Source organism: Melanerpes formicivorus, unplaced genomic scaffold (assembly GCF_026170545.1).
Source record: "Melanerpes formicivorus ecotype bairdi unplaced genomic scaffold, bMelFor1.0.p_v2 SCAF_3, whole genome shotgun sequence".
Classification (NCBI taxonomy): domain Eukaryota; kingdom Metazoa; phylum Chordata; class Aves; order Piciformes; family Picidae; genus Melanerpes; species Melanerpes formicivorus.
This window is the reverse complement of record NW_027142355.1, coordinates 5,342,578-5,369,877: the sequence shown is the minus strand read 5'-3', so window position 1 is coordinate 5,369,877 and position 27,300 is coordinate 5,342,578. Positions and strand designations below refer to the sequence as shown.

General features: G+C 45.5%; 1 protein-coding gene across 2 annotated transcripts in view; it reads left to right on the top strand.

Annotated features, from left to right (window-relative positions):
- The window catches only part of LOC137455036 (synaptotagmin-1), a 535,786-nt gene that overhangs the window by 116,208 nt on the left and 392,278 nt on the right, over window positions 1–27,300 (top strand). For both annotated transcript variants that reach the window (XM_068165552.1, XM_068165544.1), the window contains exon 2: window positions 3,579–3,684. The gene's annotated coding sequence lies outside the window, so the exon portion shown is untranslated. The remainder of the gene's footprint in view (window positions 1–3,578; window positions 3,685–27,300) is intronic.

Sequence of the window (27,300 nt, the reverse complement as noted above, 5' to 3'; positions counted from 1 at the left end):
TCTCTGCTGTAAATGTTGCCAAGACTGTAACAAAATGAAATGCTGGTGGTGTTTCTTACTAAGGAAAATAATCCACAGCACTGCATGTAAGATAGGGATTCAAAACATTTAAGGCTTGGAAGGGCCCCTCAGTTTAAGAAAGATGTTGAGTTGCTTGAATGTGTCTAGAGAAGGGCAACAAAGCTGGGGAGGGATTTGGAGCACATCCCTGTGTGAGGTAGCTGAGGGAGCTGGTCCTGTTTAGCCTAGAGAAGAGGTGGCTCAGAGGTGACCCTAATGCCTTGTAGACAACTGCCTGAAGGGAGGTTGTGTGCCAGGTGGGGGTTGGTCTCCTTCTCCCAGCCAACCAGCACCAGAACAAGAGGACACAGTCTCAAGCTGCACCAGGGGAGGTTAGGGCTGGAGGTGAGGAAGAATTTCTTCACAGAAAGAGAGATTGGCCATCGGAATGTGCTGTCCAGGGAGGTGGTGGAGTCACCATCACTGGAAGTGTTTAAAAAGATGAGGCACTTGGTGCCATGGTTTTAGTGATTAGATGGTGTTGGGTGATAGGTTGGACTTGATGATCTCAAGGCCTTTTCCAACCTGGTTAATTCTGTATTCTGTTACCTGCACTAGACTCCTTGTTTGACATTCAACATAGTGTTTCATTTTTGTGTCTACCTCAGCTTCTGTCTGTATAACCAATATGTTGATGCAGCTTCCCTCCTATCTTCTTCCTGTCTCAGGGATTTGATTTATAAAAATCCTTAAGGCTTCTAGCAGTCTTGTTCAAACAATTTCCAGCACAGTAAGCATTCAGTCTTCACTTCACTGGAGCTTCTAAGTCGTAGCTGTGGGGGGAAAAAAAGTGATGTGAGTTCTCTTAATTTATCAGAATAAGAGACCCTGTAGAAGGAAGATAGGAAAGCTGAGAATTAAATAAAATAAATAAATAAAGGTATAATCTGAATAGTACTCTGAAATTGGTTGAGTCTCAGGGTTTAATTGGCTTGTGTTACCTTTGCCTCAAAGCAAACCGTTTTATAAACATGAATGTGAGGTCACCTCTTGGTCTCCTGTTCTCCAAACTAAAGAGACCCAGCTTCCTCAGTCCCTCCTCGTAAGGAAGATCAGGTTGTTCAGAATCACAGAGTGTTAGAGGCTGGAAGAGACCTCAAAAGCTCATCCAGTCCAACCCCCCTGCCAGAGCAGGATCACCTACAGCAAATCACACAGGAACACATCCAGGCAGGTCTTGAATGGAGGAGACTCCACAACCCCCCCTGGGCAGCCTATTCCAGTGTTCTGTCCCCCTACCAGTGAAAACATTCTTCCTCATGTTTCCATGGAGCTTAGTATCATAGTGTCAGTCAGGGTTGGAAGGGACCACAAGGATCATCTAGTTCCAACCCCCCTGCCACGAGCAGGGACACCCCACACTAGATCAGGCTGGCCAGAGCCTCATCCAGCCTGGTCTTAAACACCTCCAGGGACAGGGCCTCAACCACCTCCCTGGACAACCCATTCCAGGTCTTCACCACTCCCATGGTGAAGAACTTCCTTCTCACATCCAGCCTGAATCTCCCCACCTCCAGCTTCATTCCATTCCCCCTAGTCCTATCACTCCCTGAGATCCTGAGAAGTCCCTCCCCAGCCTTGTAGGCCCCCTTCAGATACTGGAAGGCCACCATGAGGTCACCTCGGAGCCTTCTCTTCTCCAGACTGAACAGCCCTAACTCCTTCAGTCTGTCCTCATAGGAGAGGTGCTCCAGCCCTCTGCTCGTCCTCGTGGCCCTTCTCTGGACACCTTCCAGCACCTCCATATCCCTCTTATTAGAATAACTTTTATTAGAATAAACCAAACCAGGTTGGAAGAGACCTTCAAGATCATCATGTCCAACCCATCAACCAATCCAACCCACCCAAACAGCTAACCCATGGCACCAAGCACCCCGTCAAGTCTCCTCCTAAACACCTTCAATGACGGCGACTCCACCACCTCCCCGGGCAGCCCATTCCATAGCGCAATCACTCTTTCTGTATAGAACTTCTTCCTAACATCCAACCTGAACCTCCCCTGGCGCAGCCTGAGACTGTGTCCTCTTGTTCTGGTACTGGCTGCCTGGGAGAAGAGACCATCATCCGCCTGTCTACAACCTCCCTTCAGGTAGTCGTAGAGAGTGATAAGGTCACCCCTGAGTCTCCTCTTCTCCAGGCTGAGCAACCCCAGCTCCCTCAGTCTTTCCTTGTAGGGCTTGTGTTCCAAACCCCTCATCAACTTTGTTGCTCTTCTCTGGACTCGTTCCAGCAAGTCAACATCCTTCCTAAACTGAGGGGCCCAGAACTGGACACAGTACTCAAGGTGTGGCCTAACCAGTGCAGTATACAGGGGCAGAATGACCTCCCTGCTCCTGCTGGCCACACTGTTCCTGATGCAGGCCAGGATGCCATTGGCCCTCTTGGCCACCTGGGCACACTGAAGGCTCATGTTCAGCCTACCATCGACCAGTACCCCCAGGTCCCTCTCTGCCTGGCTGTTCTCCAGCCACTCTGACCCCAGCCTGTAGCACTGCATGGGGTTGTTGTGGCCAATGTGCAGAACCCGGCACTTGGATGTGTTAAATCTCATGCCCTTGGATTCTGCCCACCTGTCCAGCCTGTCAAGGTCCCTCTGCAGAGCCTCTCTACCCTCCAGCAGATCAACTCTTGCGCCCAGCTTGGTGTCGTCAGCAAATTTACTGATGATGGACTCAATGCCCTCATCCAGATCATCTTGTAATAGGGGCTCCAGAACTGGACACAATACTGCAGGTGGGGTCTCACCAGAGCTGAGTAGAGGGGGAGAATCACCTCCCTTGATCTGCTGGCCACACTTCTCTTGATGCAGCCCAGGATCTGATTTGCTTTCCGGTCTGCAAGTGCACATTGAGAGCTCATGTTGTGCTTCTTGTCCCCCAGCACCCCCAAGTCTCTCTCCTCAGGGCTGCTTTCCAGCCAGCTTCCTATGCCTCACCTTCCACCATTGCCCCTTGTGCTGGCATTGGGCATCACCCAGCAGAGCCTGGCTCCATCCTCTTGGCATTCACTCTGCACATCTTTATCAACATGAATGAGGAAATTAATAGTTTTGAAATTATCTGATTGTGTATAGAAGTTACAAAAATGTGCAGATATAAATCCATGTGGGTTTGGTATGAAATGAATTGACTGAGCAAGCTCAGTTAAGGAACCTTGAGGAATGCAGAATGCAGCAGCTGGAAAATACGAGGTGTGCTGAGATCACTACAGTTCACCATACTTGCCTCACTCCTGACACCTACATAAATATGGAACATCAGAGCTCACTAAGAAAACAATCCATATGAGCCTGTGATGAAGAAGACTTGTTGGGTATTTTGGTTTTGTTTCTTTGTGTCTTACCCATTTGATTAACTCTCATGATAACCAGCTTCTGGCAATCAGCAGCTGAAGGGCACTAAACAAACCAAGTGCAATTAAAGGAGGATTTTTTAGCAGCAGTTGTTGGTGGGCAAAGATGGAAAGTACAACTGCAGAAGTACTGGCAAGTGCTTACATGCAATGTCTTTCTCTTAAAGGGAGAAAAGGATATTTTTGTGAGCTGTGAAGAAACTGGAAAGTGACTGCCTAGAGCCTTCCTTCAAGATTCCCCTGTGAAAAGCAGGTTGATGCCGGTCATATAAGGTACTTGAAGCAAACATTCATTCTGCTACCTATATTGCCTGTTAAATGCTGTAGTGCCTGGTGCTTTCTGAGAAATAAAATGAAAATGGCTTTTTCTGGTGTACAGTCTGTTAGATTAATGAAGGTGTGAGTTTGTGGTAATGCCTCACACTGCATGCCGATGGTAAAGATGCAAACCAAAAGAATCCCCACAGTTTATATGCATTTGCTGGCTCTTCAGAGAGTGGTTGTGTCCTTTGCCTTCTCTCACCATCAGCTTGCATTTTATCAAATCCCAAGCTGTCATGGTTCATTATCCATAGATGATCTTGAGCAGCCTTGCATCATGAAAAAATATGCTGTGGCATCTGCCATTGTGCACCAAGCACCACACAGATCACTTCTGAGGAAGGTTTGTCATTGATTTATACGTTCAGCAGTGTGTGCTCTTAGTTTTTGCCTCTGACTATCTAGAGCAGCAGAAGCTGCCTACAGTATGTTTTGCGGTTTCTCAGGTTGCTGCGATTTCTCCTGTTGTAGATTTCACCTCTGCTGTGCCTTTTTAGCGAGTGAGTTCCATGTGAGTCAATGCTTGTACCCCTCAATCTGTACCAGGCAGTCACGTCGCCTCTGTAGCCATTTCATAAGCTGCTGTAGCAGAGATGTAAACAGCACATTGAAATTAAGAGCTGTGATTACAGTATCAGTCTTGCATCCTAGACCCTGTAGTTTTGACTTTTCTGATTTTAGGAGCCAGAAATAGAATTTATGTCACAATTTTATTAACAGAGAGCAATAATGTCCAGATCTAAATGGATTCACTCAGGAAGCCTTTTGTCTTGGAAGGCAATTGTGTTGGTAAGAGGCTAGCATTCTTTTCTGGACAGGCAGTTAGCACAATGCTCACAGAAATAAAAGCAAAAAGAAGTAAATAAAAGTCCTCTTCGTTCTTCTAATGTACATCTCTCTTGAACTATTGTGAGGGGAAAAGGAACTTGACTATTTTTAGGGATCTTCTCAGGTCATTTCACTGCTGCTTTGTTTTGGTGATGCGTTTGGAAATCGATTCCTTCTATCGCTACTGCTCAACCTGAGCAAGGGTGGAAATTTATTAGTACCTGTTTTAGCTTTGTCTCAGTATTGCTTGACTTGGTTACTGTTTGAAATGAATCAAAGAAGCTGTGTTTAGGAAATTCTTTGGATACTTTTCTGAATGTGTTGAATCTGAGAGGCATTGCTTGCTAGAGCCTAGCTAGGGCTTTCTTCACCCATTCGCATTGGTGTTTTCTCTAGGGATGAGGAGAGCAAAAAGAAACAGTCTTGTCCTGTTAGGATTCCTTATAACTGCCAGGCTTGATGCAGTTTCAGGGGAACATTACACTAAAACTTGTTCCTTCTAATAGAAGAAAAGAATTCCAGTATTGTCTGAAGGTATTTACAAGAGTTCTGTTTGCGTGTCACTGTTCCCAGACCACTTAATTGTTTGTACTTGATAAGGCTTCAAGGCTTCATCTGACTTGGAGCTTTTTAGACTTTCTTTTTTCCATATGTGCAGATATTTCACAGAGGGCTTCTGGAAACGGAGATCATTTACAGGTCAAATGAAAAGAAACAAACTCTATATATGTATATAAACCCAGACATATCAGGGCCCTTCCCAAGGAAAGTTCCCAAAGCAAGTGAAAAGCCATGTGAAAGTACAAAGTAATATATCCCTCAAAGTAAATTGTCCCCAAAGAAAATAACCCATTTGGAAAGAGTAATGCTGTTTGGTGGTGTTGTGGAGCAGGTTATTGTGAGACTAACTTTCAATGTATGACTTCAGCAGTGGCTGTCATTTTGCCGACAGCCTACCTTTTATTTTCAGCAATAAAGCACAGCAGAGCTCTCTGATGAATCTGGGGGGAAGAAGAAGGGGGGGGAGAGAGAGTGAGAGAGATACTGAGAAAAGTATTTTATGTTCTAATTCCCCTGCATCTGTTCCTGTTCCAGTGGAACTTGCAAATGAAGTTTTATTGTAGTGGTGTGTTCATCACAGTGATGAAATTAATTTCCATCTCTGTTCACTGTCATGCGTGTCTCAGGTACAGACAGTCTCTGCTGAGAATATGAAACAACTTCTGTAGATGTGTCTGGGAGTGTCCAGTGTCAGAGAATCATAGAATTGTCAGGGTTGGAAGAGACCTCAAGGATCATCCAGTTCCAACCATAGGCAGAGACACCTCACACTACAGCAGGTTGCTCACAGCCACATCCAGCCTGGCCTTAGAAACCTCCAATGATGAGGCTTCCGCCACCTCCCTGGGCAACCTGTGCCAGTCTCTCACCACCCTCATGGGGAACAACTTCTTCCTAACATGCAATTTGATCTACCCATTTCTAGTTTTGCTCCGTTTCCCCCCAGTCCTATCACTCCCTGACACCTTCAAAAGTCCCTCCCCAACTTTCTTGTAGCCCCCTTCAGACACTGGAAGGCTACAATTAGTTCTCCTCAGAGTCTTCTCTTCTCCAGACCGAAGAGCCCCAACTCCCTCAATATGTCTTCATAGCAGAGCAGCTCCAGCCCTCTGATCACCCTCGTAGCCCTTCTCTGGATATGTTCCAGCACCTCCAGATCCTTCCTGTACTAGGGGCTCCAGAACTGGACACAGTGCTCCAGGTGGGGTCTCACCAGAGCAGAGGAGAGGGGGAGAATCACCTCCCTCCACCTGCTGGCTGTGCTTCACTTGCTGCAGCCCAGGATGCGATTAGCTCAAACTAATTTAAATAAAGGCAAGTGTTTTGGGATCTGCAAGTTGAATTTCCATTTGAACAATAGCTTCAAGGGCTTGCATGCTCATTTGACTGTCTTGTGCCCTGAAGTGGATTGCTACTGAAGAGATTACCCACGTATACCCATGAGCTACGATAAGGGTTGCAGGGAGTGTGAAATAGAATAAAGTTGTCTGTAAGGTAAATATTAACTGGAAGAGCAAATTAAAATAGAGTAAGAACAAATCAAGGAGATTTTTTTTCTTTAAGTGTACACTGGGAATTTAAGGATGCAACAAAACTTTAGGATCTTGTGCACAAATCTGAATCACAGAATCTTAGAATGGTGCAGGCTGGAAGGGACCTCTAAAGGTCATCCAGTCTGACCTCCCTGCAGTCAGCAGGGACATCCCCAATTGGATCAGGTTGCCCAGGGCCTCGTCCAGCCTCACCTTGAATATCTCCAGGGAAGGAGCCTCAACCACCTCCCTGGGAAACTTGTTCCAGTGTTCCACCACCCTCACAGTAAAGAACTTGTTCTTGATACCAAATCTAAATCTGCTCTGCTCTGGTTTGAAGTCATTGGCCCTCATCCTGTCCCTGCAAGCCTTTGCAAACAGTCTCCCTCCATCCTTCCTCTGGGCCCCCTTCAGGTACTGGCTGGCTGCTCTTAGGTCTCCCTGGAGTCTCCTCTTCTCCAGGCTGAACACCCCCACCTCCCTCAGCCTGTCCTGGTAGCAGAGCTGCTACAATCCCCCCCAATCATTTTTGTGGCCCTCCTCTGGACCTGCTTCCAGAGGCTTTTTTGGGGAAAAGGAAATTTCTCAAAGAAGTAATGCAATCAAGAACAGATCTTCCTCCCTACAAGAAAGGGAATAAAACTGCAGGTGCCAAGAAGGTTTCTTTCTTCCCCTAGCGCTTCATTTCTTGTGTTACAGTCCAAACCAGCGGCAATTATACATCAGCTGTTAAACAAAATGAGAACAATCAAAGTTGGCTCACTGAGCCAGAGGTGGTAGCTGGAGTCCTTGCTGTTTCTCCCAGTCAATCTCAGCATCACTGATGGTCAGAAAATAGGCACTCATTCTCCTGCATATGTTTGTGTGGCAGGGGGGGGACATGGCTTTGCTTTGCTTTTTGGCAAGAAAACAAAGTTTGATTTGGGGAACAAAGCAACAGATTGACAAGCAAAGGCTGTGCCTACAAGTACACACCATAACTGGGAGGAGAATTGTAGCTTGTAATTGGCTGGATCAAGCAGCCATCAGATTACTCCAGGGTAAAGTCCAGAAGCTGGCAAAACTCAAATAATTTATATGGCAGTGAGAATTGTGCAGTAAATCCCTGTGAGATTTTAGGGTTAAGAAAAAAGGAGAATCTCCTATGTCAGGCAAAATAAATGCCTAGAGTGGGATGGATATTCTTTCATGGAATTAATTATGTTCCAGATAACTAATGTGGCTTTCCAATATCTTAAGGGGGGCCTACAAGAAAGCTGATGAGGGACTTTTTACTGTGTCAGGTAATGATAGGACTGGGGGGAATGGAAAAAAGCCCTAGAAATGGGTAGATGCAGGTTGGATGTTATGAAGAAGTTCTTCCCCATGAGGGTGGTGAGACCCTGGAACAGGTTGCCCAGGGAGGTGGTAGAAGTCCCATCCCTGGAGGTTTTGAAGGCCAGGTTGGATGTGTCTGCGAGCAACCTGCTGTAGTGTGAGGTGTGCCTGCCCATGGCATGGAGGTCCCTTCTCAACCCTAACAATTCTGTATTCCTGTGTTACAAAAGTAGAGGCACAAATGAGGCCAAAATATCAACAGCCCTTGAGGCCATTTATTAACAGAATAAAGTGGATGGAACACAAGAAGGGAGAGAGAGGGTGGAAAAATAGGGAGAAGAGAGAGAAGTGGCCACTAATTATACTACTACGCACAACCCCACCAAGGCAGTTTGGGTCTGTGGAGGAAGAGTGCTGCCACTTTGGCTTGGAGGAAATGTCATCCTTGTTGGCTGTGCTGTCCTCCACTGGAGGAGGGGAGGGAGAGGTCCCAAAGTCCAAGTCCTTCTCTGAGCAGCGTCTTCAGCTCCATGACTTGCAGAAGGCAGAACGTAGGACACGGAGAGAGGGCTCCTCCTGGTCTGCTGCCTCCAGGCTATATGGTGATGTCTTTTCTCATGTGTCTGTCCTTTTCTCTCCTTGTCAGAGCAGGCATTGCTCAAGTCTTTTTTCTTCTCCTGAGCCAGTATTGCTCAGGACTTTTATACAGTTTTTTAGGCATGTGTCCAGGTGGTGAATCCATTGTCCTTTTCACCATCCTCCCTTTCCAGGGTAGCTGATGGGTAGGGATGATCTTGTCTATGCACATTCCAGAGAGGCTTTATCCAGTGGTTTCTGCCCAATACACATCAGCTATTGTCTGGGCAAGCAGCAAAGGTGATTTTATCTTTGTTGATTCACATCAAGAGAGACAGGATTTAGTTTCCTACACCTTATTGCTCTCTACAACTACCTGAAGGGAGGTTATAGCCAGGTGGGGGTTGGTCTCTTCTCCCAGGCAACCTGTGACAGAACAAGAAGACATAGTCTCAAGCTGTGCCAGAGGAGGTTTAGGGTGGATGTTAGGAAGAAGTTCTTCCCAGAAAGAGAGACTGGCCATTGGAATGTGCTGCCCAGGGAGGTAGTGGAGTCACCATCACTGGGGGTGTTTAAGAAGAGCCTGGATGAGGCACTTAGTGCCATAGTTTAGTTGATCAGCTGGTGTTGGATGAAAGGTTGGACTTGATGATCTCAAAGATCTTTTCCAACCTGGTTAAACATGGTGGATTGACCTTGACTGGTTGCCAGGCTCTCACCTAGCTGCTCTCGCATTTCCCCACAGGACAGGGAAGAAAGTAAGATGGAAAAGCTTGTGGATTAAGATGAGGACAGGGAGCTTGATTACAGTTTCTTTCACAGGCTAAACAGACTTGTCTTGAGGAAGATTAAATTTATTTACATAAATTAACACAGTGAGCAACAAAGACAAAGCCAAATTCTTCCTGTGTTCCCCATGAAACTTTACTCCTTCATTCCCAGCTCCTCTTCCTCCCGCTACTGAGTTCTATAGGGGGGATGGGGAATGAGGGTTCTGGTCAGCTCATAGCAGTTGGTCTCTGCCACTCCCCTTTCCTCTCACTTTTCCCCTTCTCCGGTGTGGGGTCCTCCATGGGCTGCAGCTCTTGAAGAACTGCTCCATTGTGGGCTCTCTGTAGGCAGCTGTCCCTTCAGGCATATCCACTTGTTTTTGGTAGATGTAAAATCATTTTCTGTGTTACCAGTAGTAAGCATGGCTGAAAATTTGTGCTAAGAGTGCAAAATAGCAAGTTGGGGCTGTTTTTTTGCCACGCTGAAATTTGGAGCCCATCTGTCATGCAGTGCAGGAATTTCATTGTGTGACACAATTTTGCCTGTAAGCTTTTACATATACATATGAGAAAAACAAATATTTTCCTTTCTCTGACATACTGGAAATTATTTGCCTTCTGTATCACTTTGAATCTAGAATTTGCACAACCCAGAGAGGCACAACATGAAAAAGAGATAAGTGGGTGCCAGATGACAAGCAAGCCCTTGACTTACAAGAAAGCTTACAAGAAAGCTGGGGAGGGACTTCTTAGTGTATCAGGTAGTGATAGGACTAGGGGGGTATGATAAAAACTAGAAATGGGTAGATTCAGATTGGATGTTAGGAAGAAATTCTTCCCTATGAGGGTGGTGAGAGACTGGCACAGGTTGCCCAGGGAGGTGGTGGAAGCCTAATCCCTGGAGGTTTTGAAGGCCAGACTGGATGTGGCTGTGAGCAATCTGCTGTAGTGTGAGTTGTCTTTGCCCATGGCAGTGGGGCTGGAACTAGATGATCCTTGAGGTCCCTTCCAACCCTAACAATTCTATGATTTCATGATTCTATGACTCTGGCAGGCTCTCATCTGGCAAGTGGGAGGTGAATGTACAGGTTTCCAGTTTAGGTCAGGCAGATCTGCTGTGTCCCTTCTGGTGCTCCCCTCTGCTTTTGGGGCTGTGTGTTTGAGTACTGTGTCCAGTTCTGGGCCCCTCAGTTTAAGAAGGACATCGAGACACTTGAACATGTCCAGAGAAGGGCAACGAGGCTGGGGAGAGGCCTTGAGCACAGCCCTGTGAGGAGAGGCTGAGGGAGCTGGGATTGTTTAGCCTGGAGAAGAGGAGGCTCAGGGGAGACCTCATTGCTCTCTACAACTACCTGAAAGGTGGTTGTAGCCAGGAAGGGGCTGGTCTCTTCTCTCTAGCAACCAGCACCAGAACAAGAGGACACAGTCTCAAGCTGCTCCAGGGTATGTTTAGGCTGGAGGTGACAAGAAAGTTATTCTCTGAGAGAGTTGTTAGCCATTGGAATGTGCTGCCCAGGGAGGTGGTGGAGTCACTGTCCCTGGAGGGGTTCAGGAGTGGATTGGACGTGGCACTTGGTGCCATGGTCTAGTCATGAGGTCTGTGGTGACAGGTTGGACTTGATGATCTTTGAGGTCTCTTCCAACCTTGGTGATACTGTGATTCTGTGATGCTGTGTTCTTTGGGCCGTTTGTTAAGACACTATCCTGAGATAAGTTCATCCTCTGCCATTTGCTGGGTGAGGACTAGTTCCTGCTTTATTATTTATAACTTCTGTCTCTCAGTGTCAGCAAGGTGGTAGCCCAACCAGAGTGATATTTACCTTCACAGCATTACAAACTGGTTGGAACTGTTGGCACCAATGACTGAGTTATTTCATTCTCCCATTAAAAAATAACAAAACCAAACAAAAGATGTAATGTGAATCCTTGTATATTGTTAAAATACAAATTCTTATCTGTGTGCCTGACAGATCTCATCACTGTGAGAGTTCCCAAACCTGTGGCTCTCTCTCAAATTTAATTACCTGGCACTTTCCTACAGCAGCTTGTCTGCTATTTACACGTGGAATTTAATTTTCCTCCAACATCTTGTGTGTGTACATCTCCTTGATATTGGTAACAGTGGCTTGTAGTAATGCTTATCTCCTCCTGATCCTGAAAATGTAATAAAGAAGGAAAATGCAAAGTAATAGCCACATGGATTAGTTAGGCAGACATCCATCTTTGTATCATCTTTTCAGCTGAGATCAGAAAAGTAGCTTTGCCGTGGCAAACATGGCCACAAAACCGACTAAATCATTCTCCAAACAAGGAGCCACCCAAGACAGATCTTTCCTGCTCTTTCATGATTTTCTTTGGTCCCTTCTCTAGATAGTTTTCTGAACAAATTGTTAACTTGGAGGCCTGTGGCCAGTGGTGTTCCCCAGGGATCAGTACTGGGCCCAGTTTTGTTCAATGTCTTTATCAATGAGCTGGCTGAAGGGATTGAGCGTACCCTCAGCAAGTTCCTGATGATACCAAACTGGGGGGAGGTGGCTGACACCTGTCAGGCTGTGTTGCCATCCCACAAGATCTGAGAGACAAGCTGAGACCTGGGTGCAAGCAAACCTCATGAAGTTCAATAAGGACAGGTGCAGGGTCCTGCATCTAGGGAGGAATATCAGCAGGCACCAATACAGTCTAGGGGTGGTGCTGCAGAAGAGCAGCTTCATGGAGAAAGACCTTGAAGTGCTGGTGGACAGCAAGTTTTGCAAGGGACAGTAATGTGCCCTTGTCACCAAAAGAGCCAATGGGATCCTGGGGGGATGTCATCAATATCAATCAACATCTGAGGGGTGGGTGTCAAGTGGAGGGGGCCAAACTCTTTTGGGTGGTGCACAGTAATAAGCCAAGGAACAATGGATGGAAACTTGAACATAGAAGATTTCACCTCAACATGAGGAGAACAGTGGCTGCAACATCCAAGAGAGGATATGATGTGCTCATTGACAAGCATGTTCTCTTATTTCTGCATTTATAAGAAAGAATGGTCAGGAGGGTCAGTTACAGCAAGTGTCAGCACAGCCAGCAGCTGGGACAGTCAAGGGTGTCTGGTATGTTGGCTCTTCTAAGTGAGGTTTAATGTGTACTGGCATAATACTAAACAAAAATTACAGAGGGAACAGGTAGAGACAGGACAGGGAGAGCTTCCACCTTGTCACTCAAATCCCTGAGTTAGGAACATATGGCTGCAGTGAAACAGGGTTCCTTTCCATTCAGACTTTTTTGTTTTTAATAAAAAACCCCAGCCCACCACCAACAAAAAAACAAACCAAAAACCAACCAACCAACCAAAAAAAAAACCCCAAACCAAACCCACAACCAAAAAACCCACATAGTTTCTTGTGGAGAAATTACCTCTGTAGAGAATGCTGCACTACTTTTCAGGGGCAGAAGAAGAGATACATAGAACCACAGAACCACAGAGTCACAGAATTGCTGAGTCACAGAGTAATAGAGTCACAGAATCACAAAGTCATAGAATCACAGTCATAGAATCACAGAACCATAGAATCATAGAATGGTCTGGGTTGGAAGGGACCTCCAAAGGTCCAACCCCCTCTGCAGTCAGCAGGGCTATCCTCAACTAGATCAGGTTGCCCAAGGCCTCTTCCAGCCTCATCTTGAATATCTCCAGGGAAGGAGCCTCAACCACCTCCCTGGGAAACCTGTTCCAGTGTTCCACCACTCTCATCCTCATCCAGGGAGGTGGTTAATTCTGTTCTGTTCTGTTCTGTTCTGTTCTATTCTATTCTATTCTATTCTATTCTATTCTATTCTATTCTATTCTATTCTATTCATTCTTTACCAATGTTGGTTTTGGGTTTTTTTTGTGGTTTTTTTTTTTTTTTTGTAAGCTCAAACTATGTAGCAAATAAACCATTTACAACACAGCAATGCACAGATATGTAAGAACAAATTTCAGTCTTTCTCTCTCCACTGCTGTTCATTCTGCTGTTTCTTTCTCCACTACCCAACCAAATGGTTACTTCTAGATTAATACATTCCCCATATGTTCTGCTGAAAGAGGGAGATTCACATCATGCTACAGTGAACAGTGTTTCTATGATTCTATGATTGTTTACAGAATTATACAGAATACAGAATTAACCAGGTTGGAAAAGACCTTTGAGATCATCGAGTCCAACCTATCACCCAGAACCATCTGATCAACTAAACCATGGCACCAAGTGCCTCATCCAGTCTCTTCCTAAACAATTCCAGTGTTTGGTGACTCCACCACCTCCCTGGGCAGCACATTCCAATGGCCAATCTCTCTCTGTGTGAAGAATTTCCTCCTAACATCCAGCCTAAACTTCCGCTGGTGCAGCTTGAGACTGTGTCCTCTTGTTCTGGTGCTGGTTGCCTGGGAGAAGAGACCAACCCCCACCTGGCTACAACCTCCCTTCAGGTAGTTGTAGACAGCAAGAAGGTCTCCCCTGAGCCTCCTCTTCTCCAGGCTAAGCAATCCTAGCTCCCTCAGCCTCTCCTCACAGGGCTTGTGCTCCAAACCCCTCGAACTTATCACTATTTTCCTTTTTACAGCCCATGGTGATTTGTTTGCATTCTACCACTTTCTGTTCAAGATCTGTGGAAAATTTTCAAGGTACAGCCTAAACCTCCCACACTATGAAATGTAAATTCCCTTAATCTCATTGAACTGAATCTTGTGAAAGGAGGACACCTTGAACTGCACACTGTATCCCACCTGAGGTGGCTGAGCCAACTTTTGCATGCTTGGTTACATTGATTTTAGTGGGAAAATTTGTGGATTAAGATGCTAGCCACACACAGCAGTCATTGTCAGCAGCTAATGAACTCAGTGCTTGGCTAGGACTGGAGATAAATCTGAATCTAGTTAAAATTACAACATGGTGTTCATTAGCTTCAGCAAGGGTAATTTCTGAGATGAAGTGTTGCTATCACCCAATGTGTTAAATAAACAGTTGGTCTAAGCAGGTGGTGGGCAGAGATCAATGGCTTTCCATTAAACAATAGGTAATTTCTCAGTAGGAAATTACTCCTATTCCCAAAAAGGGGTCACATACCAAATTTCTTTTTGCTGGTTTCTAGTTGTGCGAAATTTGCCACTCAGGTGTGTGTGGTCTGGAAACATGAAGAGGCAGAAATCCTTACAGATATTTTGAGCCTTATTTCTTATGGTACCCCTAAAGGCTTTATTGTACTTGGTGCTGCATTCACATAAAGTCTCAGCTTTGCACTGAAGCTCACCACTAACTTACTCATGTGCTGAGTGTTTACTGGTACTACAGTAAAACTGTGCTTTTGTAAAATGCCATCCTTACACAGGATATTGTCTGTAGAACATTGGGTTCACAGTATCACAAAACATTAGAATAGAATAGAATAGAATAGAATAGAATAGAATAGAATAGAATAGAATAGAATAGAATAGAATAGAATAGAATAGAATAGAATAGACCAGACCAGGTTGGAAGAGACCTTCAAATTCATTGCGTCCAACCTATCGTCCAACACCACCTAATCAACTAAACCATGCAAACAAGCACCCTATCAAGTCTCCTCCTGAACACCTCCAGTGATGGTGGCTCCACCACCTCCTTGGGCAGCCCATTCCATAGCGCAATTACTCTCTCTGTGTAGAACTTCCTCCTAACCTCCAGCCTAAATCTCCCCTGGCGCATTAGAGGTTGGAAGGGACCTCTAGAGGTCATTGGGTCCAACCCCCCTGCCAGAGGAGGACCACCCAGGGGAGTCTGCACAGAAATACATCCAGGTGGGTTTTGAATGTGTCCAGAGAAGGAGACTCCACAACCTCCCTGGGCAGCCTGTTCCAGTGCTCTGTCACCCTCACTGTGAAGAAGTTTCTCCTCATGTTGAGCTGAAACCTTCTCTGTTCAAGTTTCTTCACCTATATATAACTTAACAGCAGACTAAAGTGCGATGACTTGAAGAAGATCACAGGATGTTAGGGATTGGAAGGGACTGCTGGAGATTGCGTCCAAAGCCCTGCCAGAGGAGGGCCTCATAACTATTTAATCTGGTGCAGGTCATAGGGATGGGTTTGTGTCTTGAGTGTTCTGATAGATGACATTATCCCCGAGGCTGTCACGCCCAACCTGTCGGTTTGCCATAGCATGTCTTTGGTTTACCACAATGCAATGGCTTCAACCTAGAGCAGAGCAGATTTAGATTGGATGTTAGGCATAAGTCCTTTCCTATGAGGGTGGTGAACACTGGAACTGGTTTTCTAGGGACGTGGTTGAGGCTTCTTCCCTGGAGATAGTCAAGGTGAGGCTTGACAGGGCTCTAGGTGGGGATGTCCCTGCTGACTGTGGGAGGTCAGACTGGATGAGCTTTGGAGGTCCTTTCTGGCCCGAACCATTCTATGATTCTATGGTCCTATGACCAAAAATGTTCTCTTTTTAGCTGTTTTGGTCTTTTGGTTTGTTGGTTTTTGTTTGTTTCTTTTTCAATCAAACTGTAGTGGTTTTTGAGGCAGGAGAATTTTATTCCCTTTTGAAAAGAAGAATGTTTATTTGGCATGGATTGAGATGAATTATAGGGTTAACCAACAGATCTGCATTAGAAAATGTCAGGGTTTCATAATTTTTCATTAAGTAAATCCCCTTTAATGATTTACATAGCACAAGATTTTGCATTTTTTAGGATGCAAGGCAAAGCAGAAAATCTCCAAATCATTATTTCATAAATCAAGCATCTATGTTATCTGTTATGCTAGAAAAATACTTAATTAAAACCACTTTGAAATAGTTTGACTCTAGATGCATTTTTCTGGGGGGGAGAAATCCTAAGGAAAGCATCAATTTCATAAGGGAATAAAATATGTCAGAGCAGTGTCCCAGTAGCTTGGTTGGAGTAGTAAATCAAAACTCATCAAGCCAGATGCTTTCTACTGATTCTTCATAATTCATTAACAAGGTTTGTCTCTTAGGTGGTTTTTCTGGAGACAGAATACCAAAATATTGCTGGCTTCAAAATGCAGGATTGAGTATGCCACATGTAACCCTCAAAGACTAATTTCTGTCTATGGTTATGGCTGGACAGCTCCCTAACAGAGAGGGACCTGGGGGTGCTGGTTGACCGCTGCCTAAACATGAGCCAGCAGTGTGCCCAGGTGGCCAAGAAGGCCAATGGCATCCTGGCCTGCATCAAGAATAGTGTGGCCAGCAGGAGCAGGGAAGTCATTGTGCCCCTGTACTCTGCACTGGTTAGGCCACACCTTTAGGACTGTGTCCAGTTCTGGGCCCCCCAATTTAGGAAGGACGTTGAGAGACTTGAACGTGTCCAGAGAAGGGCAGTGAGGCTGGGGTGAGGTCTTGAGCACAGCCCTGTGAGGAGAGGCTGAGGGAGCTGGGATTGTTTAGCCTGGAGAAGAGGAGGCTCAGGGGTGACCTCATTGCTCTCTACAACTACCTGAAAGGTGGTTGTAGCCAGGAGGGGGTTGGTCTCTTCTCTCTAGCAACCAGCACCAGAAAAAGGGGACACAGTCTCAAACTGCATCAGGGGAAGTTTAGACTGGAGGGGAGGAGAAAGTTCTTCACGGAGAGAGTTGTTAGCCATTGGAATGTGCTGCCCAGGGAGGTGGTGGAGTCACTGTCCCTAGAGTTGTTCAAGAGGGGATTGGATGTGGCACTTGGTACCATGATCTGGTCATGAGGTCTGTGGTGACAGGTTGGACTCTATGATCTTTGAGGTCTCTTCCAACCTTGGTGATACTGTGATACTGTGAAATATGCTTGGAATTATTTATTTATTTGTTTATGTAACCTCTTTGCTTACTGAGCTTGAAAATATGTGGCTTTTGAGCACCAACTTCAACATTCAGCTGATGGTGCTGTAAAAAAATCTGAGTCTGTACTTACTGAGTTGCCCTGAACTCCTGCCTCCAGCTGATTCAATTTATATTCCACGTCAACATTCGCAGTGCACATAGCATACAGCCTTGCTGAACAGTGCATTTATTTGATGGTTACACAGAATCACAGAATGTTAGGTGCTGGAAGGGACCTCCAAAGCTCATCCAGTCCAGCCCCCACTGCCAGAGCAGGATCACCTGGACCAGATTACACAGGAACACATCCAGGCAGGTCTTGAATATCTTCATTCAAGGAGACTCCAAAAACACCCTGGGCAGCCTGTTCCAGTGCTCTGTCATCCTCACACGGAAAAAATTCTTCCTCCTGTTTCCATGGAACTTCCTATGCCTCACCTTCCACCATTGCCCCTTGTGCTGTCATTGGGCATCACCCAGCAGAGCCTGGCTCCAGCCTCTGGGCACTCATTCTACACATCTTTATCAACATGAATGAGGTCGCCTCTCAGGCTCCTCCTCTCCATGCTGCAGAGCCTCAGATCCCTCAGGCCCTCCTCATAAGGAAGATGTTCCGCTTCCCTAATCATCTTTGTGGCTCTGCACTGAACTCTTTCAAGCAGTTCCCTGAGGTCCTTCCGGAAATGAGGAGCCCAAAACTGGACACAATACTGCAGATGTGGCCTCACCAGGGCAGAGTACAGGTGGAGGAGAACTTCTCATGACCTGCAGCTCTACTAATCCACTGCAGAATGGCATTGGCCTTCTTGGCCTGAAGAGGACATTGTCTGTACTACTAAATTCTTGTAGGAGACTTTTGGGGTTCCTGTTAGGAATGTGTCCAGAGAAGGGCAACAAAGCTGGGGAGGGGTCTGGAGCACAGCCCTGTGAGGAGAGGCTGAGGGAGCTGAGGTTGTTTAGCCTGGAGAAGAGGAGGCTCAGAGAAGACCTTATTGTTCTTTACAACTACCTGAAGGGAGGTTGTAGCCAGGTGGGGGTTGGTCTCTTCTCCCAGGCAACCAGTGACAGAAGGAGAGGACACAGTCTCAAGCTGCACCAGGGGAAGTTTAGTCTGGATGTTAGGAAGTTCTTCATAGAAAGAGAGATTGGCCATTGGAATGTGCTATCCAGGGAGGTGTTGGAGTCGCCATCACTGGAGGTGTTTTTAAAGAAACTGGATGGGGTGCTTGGTGCAGTGGTTTAGTTAATTAGATGGTGTTGGTTGATAGGTTGGAGTCGATGATCTCAAAGGTCTCTTCCAACCTGGTTAATTCTATTCTATTGGCTTGAAAATGCTAAATATAGTAGTAGACTATCAATAACTTAGGGGAACTACAAGAAAGCTGGGGAGGGACTTTTATGGGTGTCAGGGAGTGATAGGACTGGGAGGGGAATGGAAAAAAAAATAGAAGTGGGTAAATTCAGATTGGATATTAGGAAGAATTTCTTCAGCATGTGGGTGGTGAGACACTGGCAGAGATTGCCCAGAGAGGTGGTGGAAGCCTCATCCCTGGAGTGTTTTAAGGGCAGGCTGGATGCTGCTGTGAGTAACCTGCTGTAGTGTGAGGTGTCCCTGTCCATGGCAGGGAGGTTGGATGATCCTTGAGGTCCGTTCCAACTCTAATGATTCTATGATTCTGGGATTCTAATAGGATTCTAATAGGTGTCAATAGGATTCAGTGCACATTGAATTTTAGACCATGTAAGCATTAAGCTTACCCTTTGTAAGTTTCAAGAGGTGCCTGCACCCAATCTAGCTATTAAGCAGATTTACATTTAACAAAAAAGTAAACATCAAATTAGAATAGAATAGAATAGAATAGAATAGAATAGAATAGAATAGAATAGAATAGAATTAACCACGCTGGAAGAGACCTTTGAGATCATCGAGTCCAACCTATCACCCAGTACTATCTAATCAACTAAACTATGGAACCAAGCACCCCATGCAGCCTCCTCCTAAACACCTCCAGTGATATGCATGCAGTAATTTGTAGCTGGTTGAGATGTAACATATAGTAAAAACATGTTTCATCTACTTTTTATTTTAAACATCATTTTCTTTGTAGTGGAATGAGAATTGTGCACCTCTTTATGAGCAGAAAGCTCAGTAATGTTTTCAGAGTGTGGGGAGAAAGAGCCAATATTGTCCTGTATCTGCAGAGTTCCAGCCTCTGCAGGTATTTTACAAGTAGGGATGACTTTTTATGTGCTGCACAGGGCCATACATAGTCTTTTGGCAGAAGACAACAATCTAGTGTGAAATGAGACTGGCAGACAATATGTATGAAAAAGAGCTGCGGATACAGAAGTATTCAAAGGTGTTAAATAATGCACAGATAACAGGAGATTCCCCAGTGGTATGGACTGCTACAATTGTACTTCACTCACTTTTAGGAGTCATTTGTTCTTCAGTTCTTCCTCCAGCAGGTGATATTGCTTACTTGCAGCGCTTCTCACGGAACTGTTATTTCTAATCTGATTTAGTTTTCCCCTTCTCATTTATATTAATAATCTTACTTGATGATGTGAGCTTTAAAACCAGGTTTGTTTTCCCTCGCTCTTCCTCTTGTGTCTTCTTTCCCTTTCACTTAACTGATAGTAGTTAATTTTTAATTGGAGGTACCAGCACCTCTGTGTTTGTTAATGTCTGGCAGCTTTTGTTTTGAGCGTATTAAAGATAAGCCTGTGTCTGAAGAGAAGGCTTTTCAAATCTCCTACATGCTTTTCCCTGTAGAGATAAAGCTTCTGTCTGGCTTTTTTTTCTTCTTTCAGTTTCTGTGGTAATCTGTTACTCACCTTCTTTAACTCTGAACATTTTTGAAGTAGCAGATACACTCCAAAGCAAGCAGTTGGAAAAATGTCCTTAAATTACTTCAGACTAGGACTCGTTTTCTGAAATGAGGAAAAAAGGATTAGGCTGGAGCATCATAGAATCACAGAATCAAGAAGGTTGCAAAAGACCTCAGAGATCATCAAGTCCAACCTGTTAACTGACACCTATTACCTCACCTCATGACAACTAAACCATGGCTTCAAGTGGCACATCCAATCCCTTTTGAACACCTCCAGTGATGATGACTCCACCACCTCCCTGGGAAGCAGATTCCAATGGCCAATTACTCTTTCTGGGAAGAACTTTCTCCTCACCTCCAGCCTAACTGCGTTGGGTTAGGAACTGACTGGAGGGCTCAGCCCAGAGAGTGGTGGTGAATGGTGCCACATCCAGCTAGCATCCAGTCACTAGTGGTGTGCCCCAAGGATCAATGCTGGGCCCCATGCTCTTTAACATCTTTATTGATGATCTGGATGAGGGCACTGAGTCCATCATCAGTAAATTTGCAGATGACACCAAGCTGGGGGCAGGATTTGATCTGCTGGAGGGTAGAGAGGCTTTGTAGAGGGACCTCGACAGGCTGGACAGATGGGCAGAATCCAAAGGCATGAGACTGAACACATCCAAGTGCCGGGTTCTGCACATTGGCCACAGCAACCCCATGCAGTGCTACAGGCTGGGGTCAGAGTGGCTGGGGAGCAGCCAGGCAGAGAGGGACCTGGAAGTACTGGTTGATGGTAGGCTGAACATGAGCCAGCAGTGTGCCCAGGCAGCCAAGAGGGCCAATGGCATCCTGGCCTGGATCAGGAACAGTGTGGCCAGCAGGAGCAGGGAGGTGATTCTCCCCCTGTACGCTGCACTGGTTAGGCCACACCTTGAGTCCTGTGTCCAGTTCTGGGCCCCTCAGTTTAGGAAAGATGCTGACTTGCTGGAACATGTCCAGAGAAGGGCAACAAAGTTGGTGAGATGTTTGGAGCACAGCCCTGTGAGGAGAGGCTGAGGGAGCTGGGGTCGCTTAGCCTGGAGAAGAGGAGGCTCAGGGGAGACCTTCTTGCTCTCTACAACTACCTTAAGGGAGGTTGTAGACAGGCAGATGTTGGTCTCTTCTCCCAGGCAGCCAGCACCAGAACAAGAGGACACAGTCTCATGCTGTGCCAGGGGAGGTTTAGGCTTGATGTTAGGAAGAAGTTCTACACAGAGAGAGTGATTGCCCATTGGAATGGGCTGCCCGGGGAGGTGGTGGAGTCACCATCACTGGAGGTGTTCAGGAGGAGACTTGTTAGGGTGCTTGGTTGCATGGTTTAGTTGATTAGGTGGGCTGGATTAGTTGATAGATTGGACTTGATAGTATTGAAGGTCTCTTCCAACCTGGTCTGGTCTATTCTATTCTATTCTATTCTATTCTATTCTATTCTATTCTATTCTATTCTATTCTATTCTATTCTAACCTTCCCCTCGTGCAGCTTGAGACTGTATCCTCTTGTTCTGCCACATTAGCAATCCATGAAGTGGGTATCTTAGAAATTATATTACTATTGTTATGCTGGGACTAATAAACATCACATTATTTTGGAGCAGCTTGAAAGAAGTCACAAAATTAACCACAGGAAGAAAAATTGTGATTTTTGTTCAGACTGTTGGACCTCTAAGAAATGAGATCTGAAGAGGAGATGAGGAGAGGCTTATGATAGATGAGCGTGAGTTGAGGAGAAGGCAAGAAGATGGAGGTTAACAGGAAAGAAAGAAGTGAGAATGTGGACAGTGGTTGTTTTTTTTCTCTGAAGAGAACAAGTGCTCTTTATTTTGTTGTGGTTGCGTGGGGTTTTTTTAACAAGGAAGAAACTGAGTGAAGGGCAAGAGATAATGAATGTCCCGAGCCACAGCAAAGAACTTCCTATTAATGAGGCTAAGCAGTGAAGAAGAGATGATCCAGAATGCAGTTAAAGGATTTGCTGAAGTTATTCTGGGCTTAGCTGTGGTTTTTCCGGAGCACATTGAGCTATCTTCTGATTGCAGACCTGCTGGTCCCAGCAGGGAGAGCAGAAATACAACTGATAGAACAACTGCCAGGAGGTGACCACTGCCACACGGGGGGCAAATGGCCCAGACCTGCAGAGCTGGTGGCTGTTTATTGAGGCATAGGTGAATGTTACAGTTGCACTTCCTCTCCCCAGTTGCCTTCCCATCAATTTCTAAGATGAAACAGTCCTTATTTTTTGCTCCCATCCCTTTCTCACCCAGTTTGGAGGTACAACATCCCTTATCACTTCAGGGTCTCGCAGACATGAAGGACATCTGTGCTTTCCATTATTCCTCCCTTTCTGGGTTTCCACACTTAGCCATAGTAAGTCTGAGCTGCTAACAGGCCATTCCAAGTAAGGCATGGGACAGGAAATCAAACATGCTTAACAGGGAGCTGTCTGGTTGTGAGAAAGCAATCAACCTTCTGGAACATGTCCAGAGAAGGATCATAAGGATGAGCAGAGGGCTGGAGCTGCTCTCCTATGGAGACAGGCTGAGGGAGTTGGGGCTGTTCAGTCTGGAGAAGAGAAGGCTCCCAGGAGACGTTTTTGTGGCCTTCCAGTATCTGAAGAGGGCTACCAGAAAGCTGGGGAGGGACTTTTTATGGTGTCAGGGAGTGATAGGAGTGGGGGGAATGGAACGAAACTAGAAATGGCTAGATTCAGATTGGATGTTAGGAAGAAGTTCATCCCCATGAGGGTGGTGAGAGACTGGCACAGGTTGCCCAGGGAGGTGGTGGAAGCCTCATCCCTGGAGGTTTTGAAGGCCAGGCTGGATGTGGCTGCGAGCAACCTGCTGTAGTATGAGGTGTCCCTGCCCATGACAGGGGGGTTGGAACTGGATGGTCCCTGATGTCCCTTCCAACCCTGACAATTCTGTGAGTTAGCAGTGATATTTTTGGAATTTTTGAAATGGATTTGTAGACTAAAATCATTCCAATGTACCCTAAAATTGAGGCCTGATGTAGAGTTTAGAGAGGTTTTGAAAGCAAAATTAGGAATTTTCTGTTTGCTTAGAGTCTTGCAAACATATTTAAACATTTTGCCTTTTTTTTTTTTTTGAAGTTTTAGGTATTAAATAGCTAGCTAGATAAAATGTTTGGGGGTTTTATGTTTTAGGTATTAAGTAAATAATTAAAGAAGAAAAAATAATAATGTTTCTTTTGTCCCTCACACCAGATTGGATTTCTCTTCTCCCCCATTCTGAAATGCAGGGTTTGGTTTTTTTCCAGTTTTGCCAGAAAGTTCCATGCCATTACTATCCTTTCTAAGAGCCTTTGTGGTAGACCTTTATGGTTTGAAACATCCACTCTGAAACAGAAGAGCTGCTTAGAAAATGCAGCTGGAATACATTGAGCCAGCCCAGCAACTGCTGAAGCGGGGCAGCCAAATAGATTCCCCATGGTTTCTTTCTGCCTATCTGCTTAGTGTCCACTGCATGACTTCTGTAAAGCCATGCTCTCCTTCCCCTCTCTCCTATCATCCAGTGGGTCTTCCAGGTAGACACAGAATTCTGCCCACACTCCTCTCAGCTGGATAACTGCAGCTCGCAGCAGCAGTTTGAGTGTATAGAGGGGAAAAAATAAATCTCCCCTGCAGGTTTTGAGCTTCAAACTCTTCTTGTGATACATATTTATTTGCCTGCTTTAACTTGTTTTTGAACTGCTGTAACCATGCAAACACATCCTCCAAAGCATTTGTGTCCTCCATTGTGAGTATGAAATTCTGATGCCCTATTAATAATTTAATGTGACAGATGCATTACCTTGGGGGCAAAACATTTCTTGGGGACGAGCTAAGGGGTACAGCATTTCTGCACTTTCAGCTGTTTGGCTTTGCAGCTTTGAGGAAACCATTGCTGAACATTTATTTAGGCTGTACAAGTGAGTCTGTAAACAATTCTGCATGTTGGTTGAGTAGCTTGTATATTAAAGGGAGAGCTTCCTATTGCTTCTCTACAAAATTTACTCTCCTTAAAGTAATTAACAAATTGCTGTAACTGAATGAGGTTCAACAAAGCCAAGTGCAAGATCCTGCACCTGGTTTGGGACAAGCCTCATTATCAATACAGGTTGGGGGAGGATGGGATACAGAGCAGCCCTACGGAAGAGGGCTTGGGGGTACTGGTGGATGAGAAGCTGGAGATGGGCCACCAATGTGCACTTGCAGCCCAGAAGGGAAACCCCATCTTGGGCGGCATTAAAAGCAGCGTGGCCAGCAGGTTGAGAGAGGTGATCCTGCCCCTCTACTCTGCTCTGGTGAGACCTCACCCAGAGCACTGTGTCCAGCTCTCTGACCCTCAGTACAAGAAGAACATGAATCTGATGGAAACAGTCACAGAGGGCTGGAGCACCTTTCCCATGAAGAGAGGCCTTATATAAAGCAGCATTTCAGTATATGGAAGGTACCTACAAGAAAGCTGAACAATTTTCAAAGGCATGCAGTGCAAAGACAAGGGTCAATGGTTTTAAACTAGCAAAGGGTAGCTTTAGAATGGGCATTAGGATAAAATGACTTGCTCATATGAGGATGGTGGAGCTCTGGAACAGCTTGCCCAGGGAGGTGGGGGGGCCTCATCCCTGGAGACGCTCAAGGTCAGGCTTGATGGGACTCTGATGGGGATGTGCCTGCTTACCGGGGGGGAGTGGACTAGAGTACCTTGAGAAGTCCAATCAATCTAATGCATTCTGTTTCTCTATTCTATGAAGTTAAGTCTAGTAGCTTATTACATGGATAGCTAAAAGAGTTACTTGTCTCCTGTAGCAAAAGCATTATGAATCCAGGCATGTTACCAGTGTCTGACGGAAACACTGTATCTGCCCTGAACAGCCTGATGAATACTTACAGCATGCTGGAACCCTGTCTCCAGGTCTAACCTTCACAGATTCCCACAAGGAACTCTTCTTGCATTGCAGCAGACAGAGCTTGGGAAAGAGCACAGAAAACTTGCCTGACTCTACTTGTATTAAATGTTTTCCTTTTTCATACTTCATTTTATTAGCAGCTATTTCCATGCTGGCATAAATAGAATAATCTTTTCTCCCAACAGCCTTACAGATTGCTTCAGAATGCCACCCTTGGCTGTGTAGTGACACTTGCACTCTGAGCTGCTGCAAACCTCATTGTGTGAAACAAAACCCATGTCACTTTACATGGCAAGAGAGTGACTCCGACTTTCATAGCTCATATAGAACCTGACAGTTTCAAACTAAAACAAATTACCTGGAAGGTCAAATCTCTTCTTTGTTGACCTTGATATTAATAATGTTTGTGCCCTGGAATGTAAATGAAACACGTTACCCAAGGTCCCTCTTCCTCAAAGTAAATTAACAGCTGTTTAATTTACCTATCTGTGAATTCTGGTTGTTTTCAAAACATGTAATTTCCATCTACCTGCATCAATTTAGACTGGGGACAAGGCTGGGATGTGACTCATTCGCTTCGTGCCAGTGGATGGCATTAGGCTGCTAAAGGAAGAAATTCTGACAGATTTGTGTGCCTGAGAACCTTCTTTGGCAGTTTCCAGTTGACAAAATTTCCACAGCAGCTAATGTCCAAGTGTAGCATGTGAAAAACATCCCATCTGAGGGAAATGTGCACATTATTCATGCTCAAAGAGACTGGGACAATTCCTTGCAATAATTCTTCCTTTAACATCAAAAGATTCTTTCTGATGTAGCTCAGCTTTGTACCAAGAGAAACCCAAATTAGGAAATGTAGGTAATTGTAGAAATAAAAGATGGCAATACAAAGAAATGTTCCTCAATTGCCAGCAGATTAAGAAACGCAATTACATGGAGTCAGTGCAGAGTCAAACTCTGATATCTGTTCTTACTACTTGGCTCCACAGAGAGTAAGCTAAAAGGGATTCAGTAATTCTGAGAGGGAAGGCAGTCAGCAGTTCTTGTGAAGAGCTTTCAGGAAAAGTATTCTTGTCTTTACCCTGTTCTGTCCCTTTTTTCATGGCAGGGAGCTGGAATCCTGGCCTGAAAAACCATTACAAATTCATAGAATCATAGAATCAACAAGGTTGGAAGAGACCTCAGAGATCATGTCCAACCTATGACCTGATAGCTATCACCTCATGACAACTAATCCATGGCTTCAAGTGCCACATCAAGTCCTTTTTTAGAATAGAATAGAATAGAACAGAATAGAATAGAATAGAATAGAATAAACCAGGTTGGAAGAGACCTTCAAGATCATCACATCCAACCTATCATCCAACACCACCTAGTAACTAAACCATGCAACCAAGCACCCTATCAAGTCTCCTCCTGAACACCTCCAATGATGGTGACTCCACCACCTCCCTGGGCAGCCCATTCCAATGGGCAATCACTCTCTGTGTAGAACTTCTTCCTAACCTCCAGCCTAAACCTCCCCTGGTGCAGCTTGAGACTGTGTCCTCTTGTTCTGACTGCCTGGGAGAAGAGACCAGCCTCTACCTGTCTACAACCTCCCTTAAGGTAATTGTAGAGAGCAAGAAGGTCACCCCTGAGCCTCCTCTTCTCCAGGCTAAGCAACCCAAGCTCCCTAGCATCTCCAGGGACAGTGACTCCACCACCTCCCTGGGCACCACATTTCCAAATTCTGTGTTTGGAATCATAACTCAAGCTTTTCTTATTTATGCTACATTCATAGATAATAGCAAAATATCAGGGCTACAAGGATGATGGACTGGAGCACTGCCTGGTGAGGAGATGCTGAGAGCCCTGGGGCTGTTTAGCCTGGAGAGAAGACTGAGAGGGGATCTAATAAATGTCTATCAATACCTGAGGGCTGGGAGTCAAGAGAGAGGGGACAGGCTCTGCTCAGCTGCACCCTGTGATAGGCCAAGGGGTAATGGATAGAAACTACAGCACAGGAGGTTCCACCTCAACATAAGGAGGAACTTCTTCACTGGGAGGCTCCCAGAGCACTGGAACAGTCTGCCCAGAGACATTGTGTAGTCTCCTCCTCTGGAGACTTTCAAGCCCCATTTGGATGTGTTCCTGTGTGACCTGCACTAGATTCTGTGGTGCTCCTGTGGCAGGGAGGTTGGACTTGATATCTCTGGAGGTTCCTTCCAACCTTTAACATCCTTTGGTCTGTGATCAGCTTGGGCAGGAATATACATAGGCTAAAAGGCAAAAAGAATATTTTTTTGGGGGGGTGGTGTTGGTGGTGTTGGTGTTTGGTTTATTGTTGGCTTTTATTTGGAGGGCTGTGGGAAGGGAGGGTAATCTAATGTTGCCAGTGTCAGAGCTTATACATTTTAAGATCTGCATTC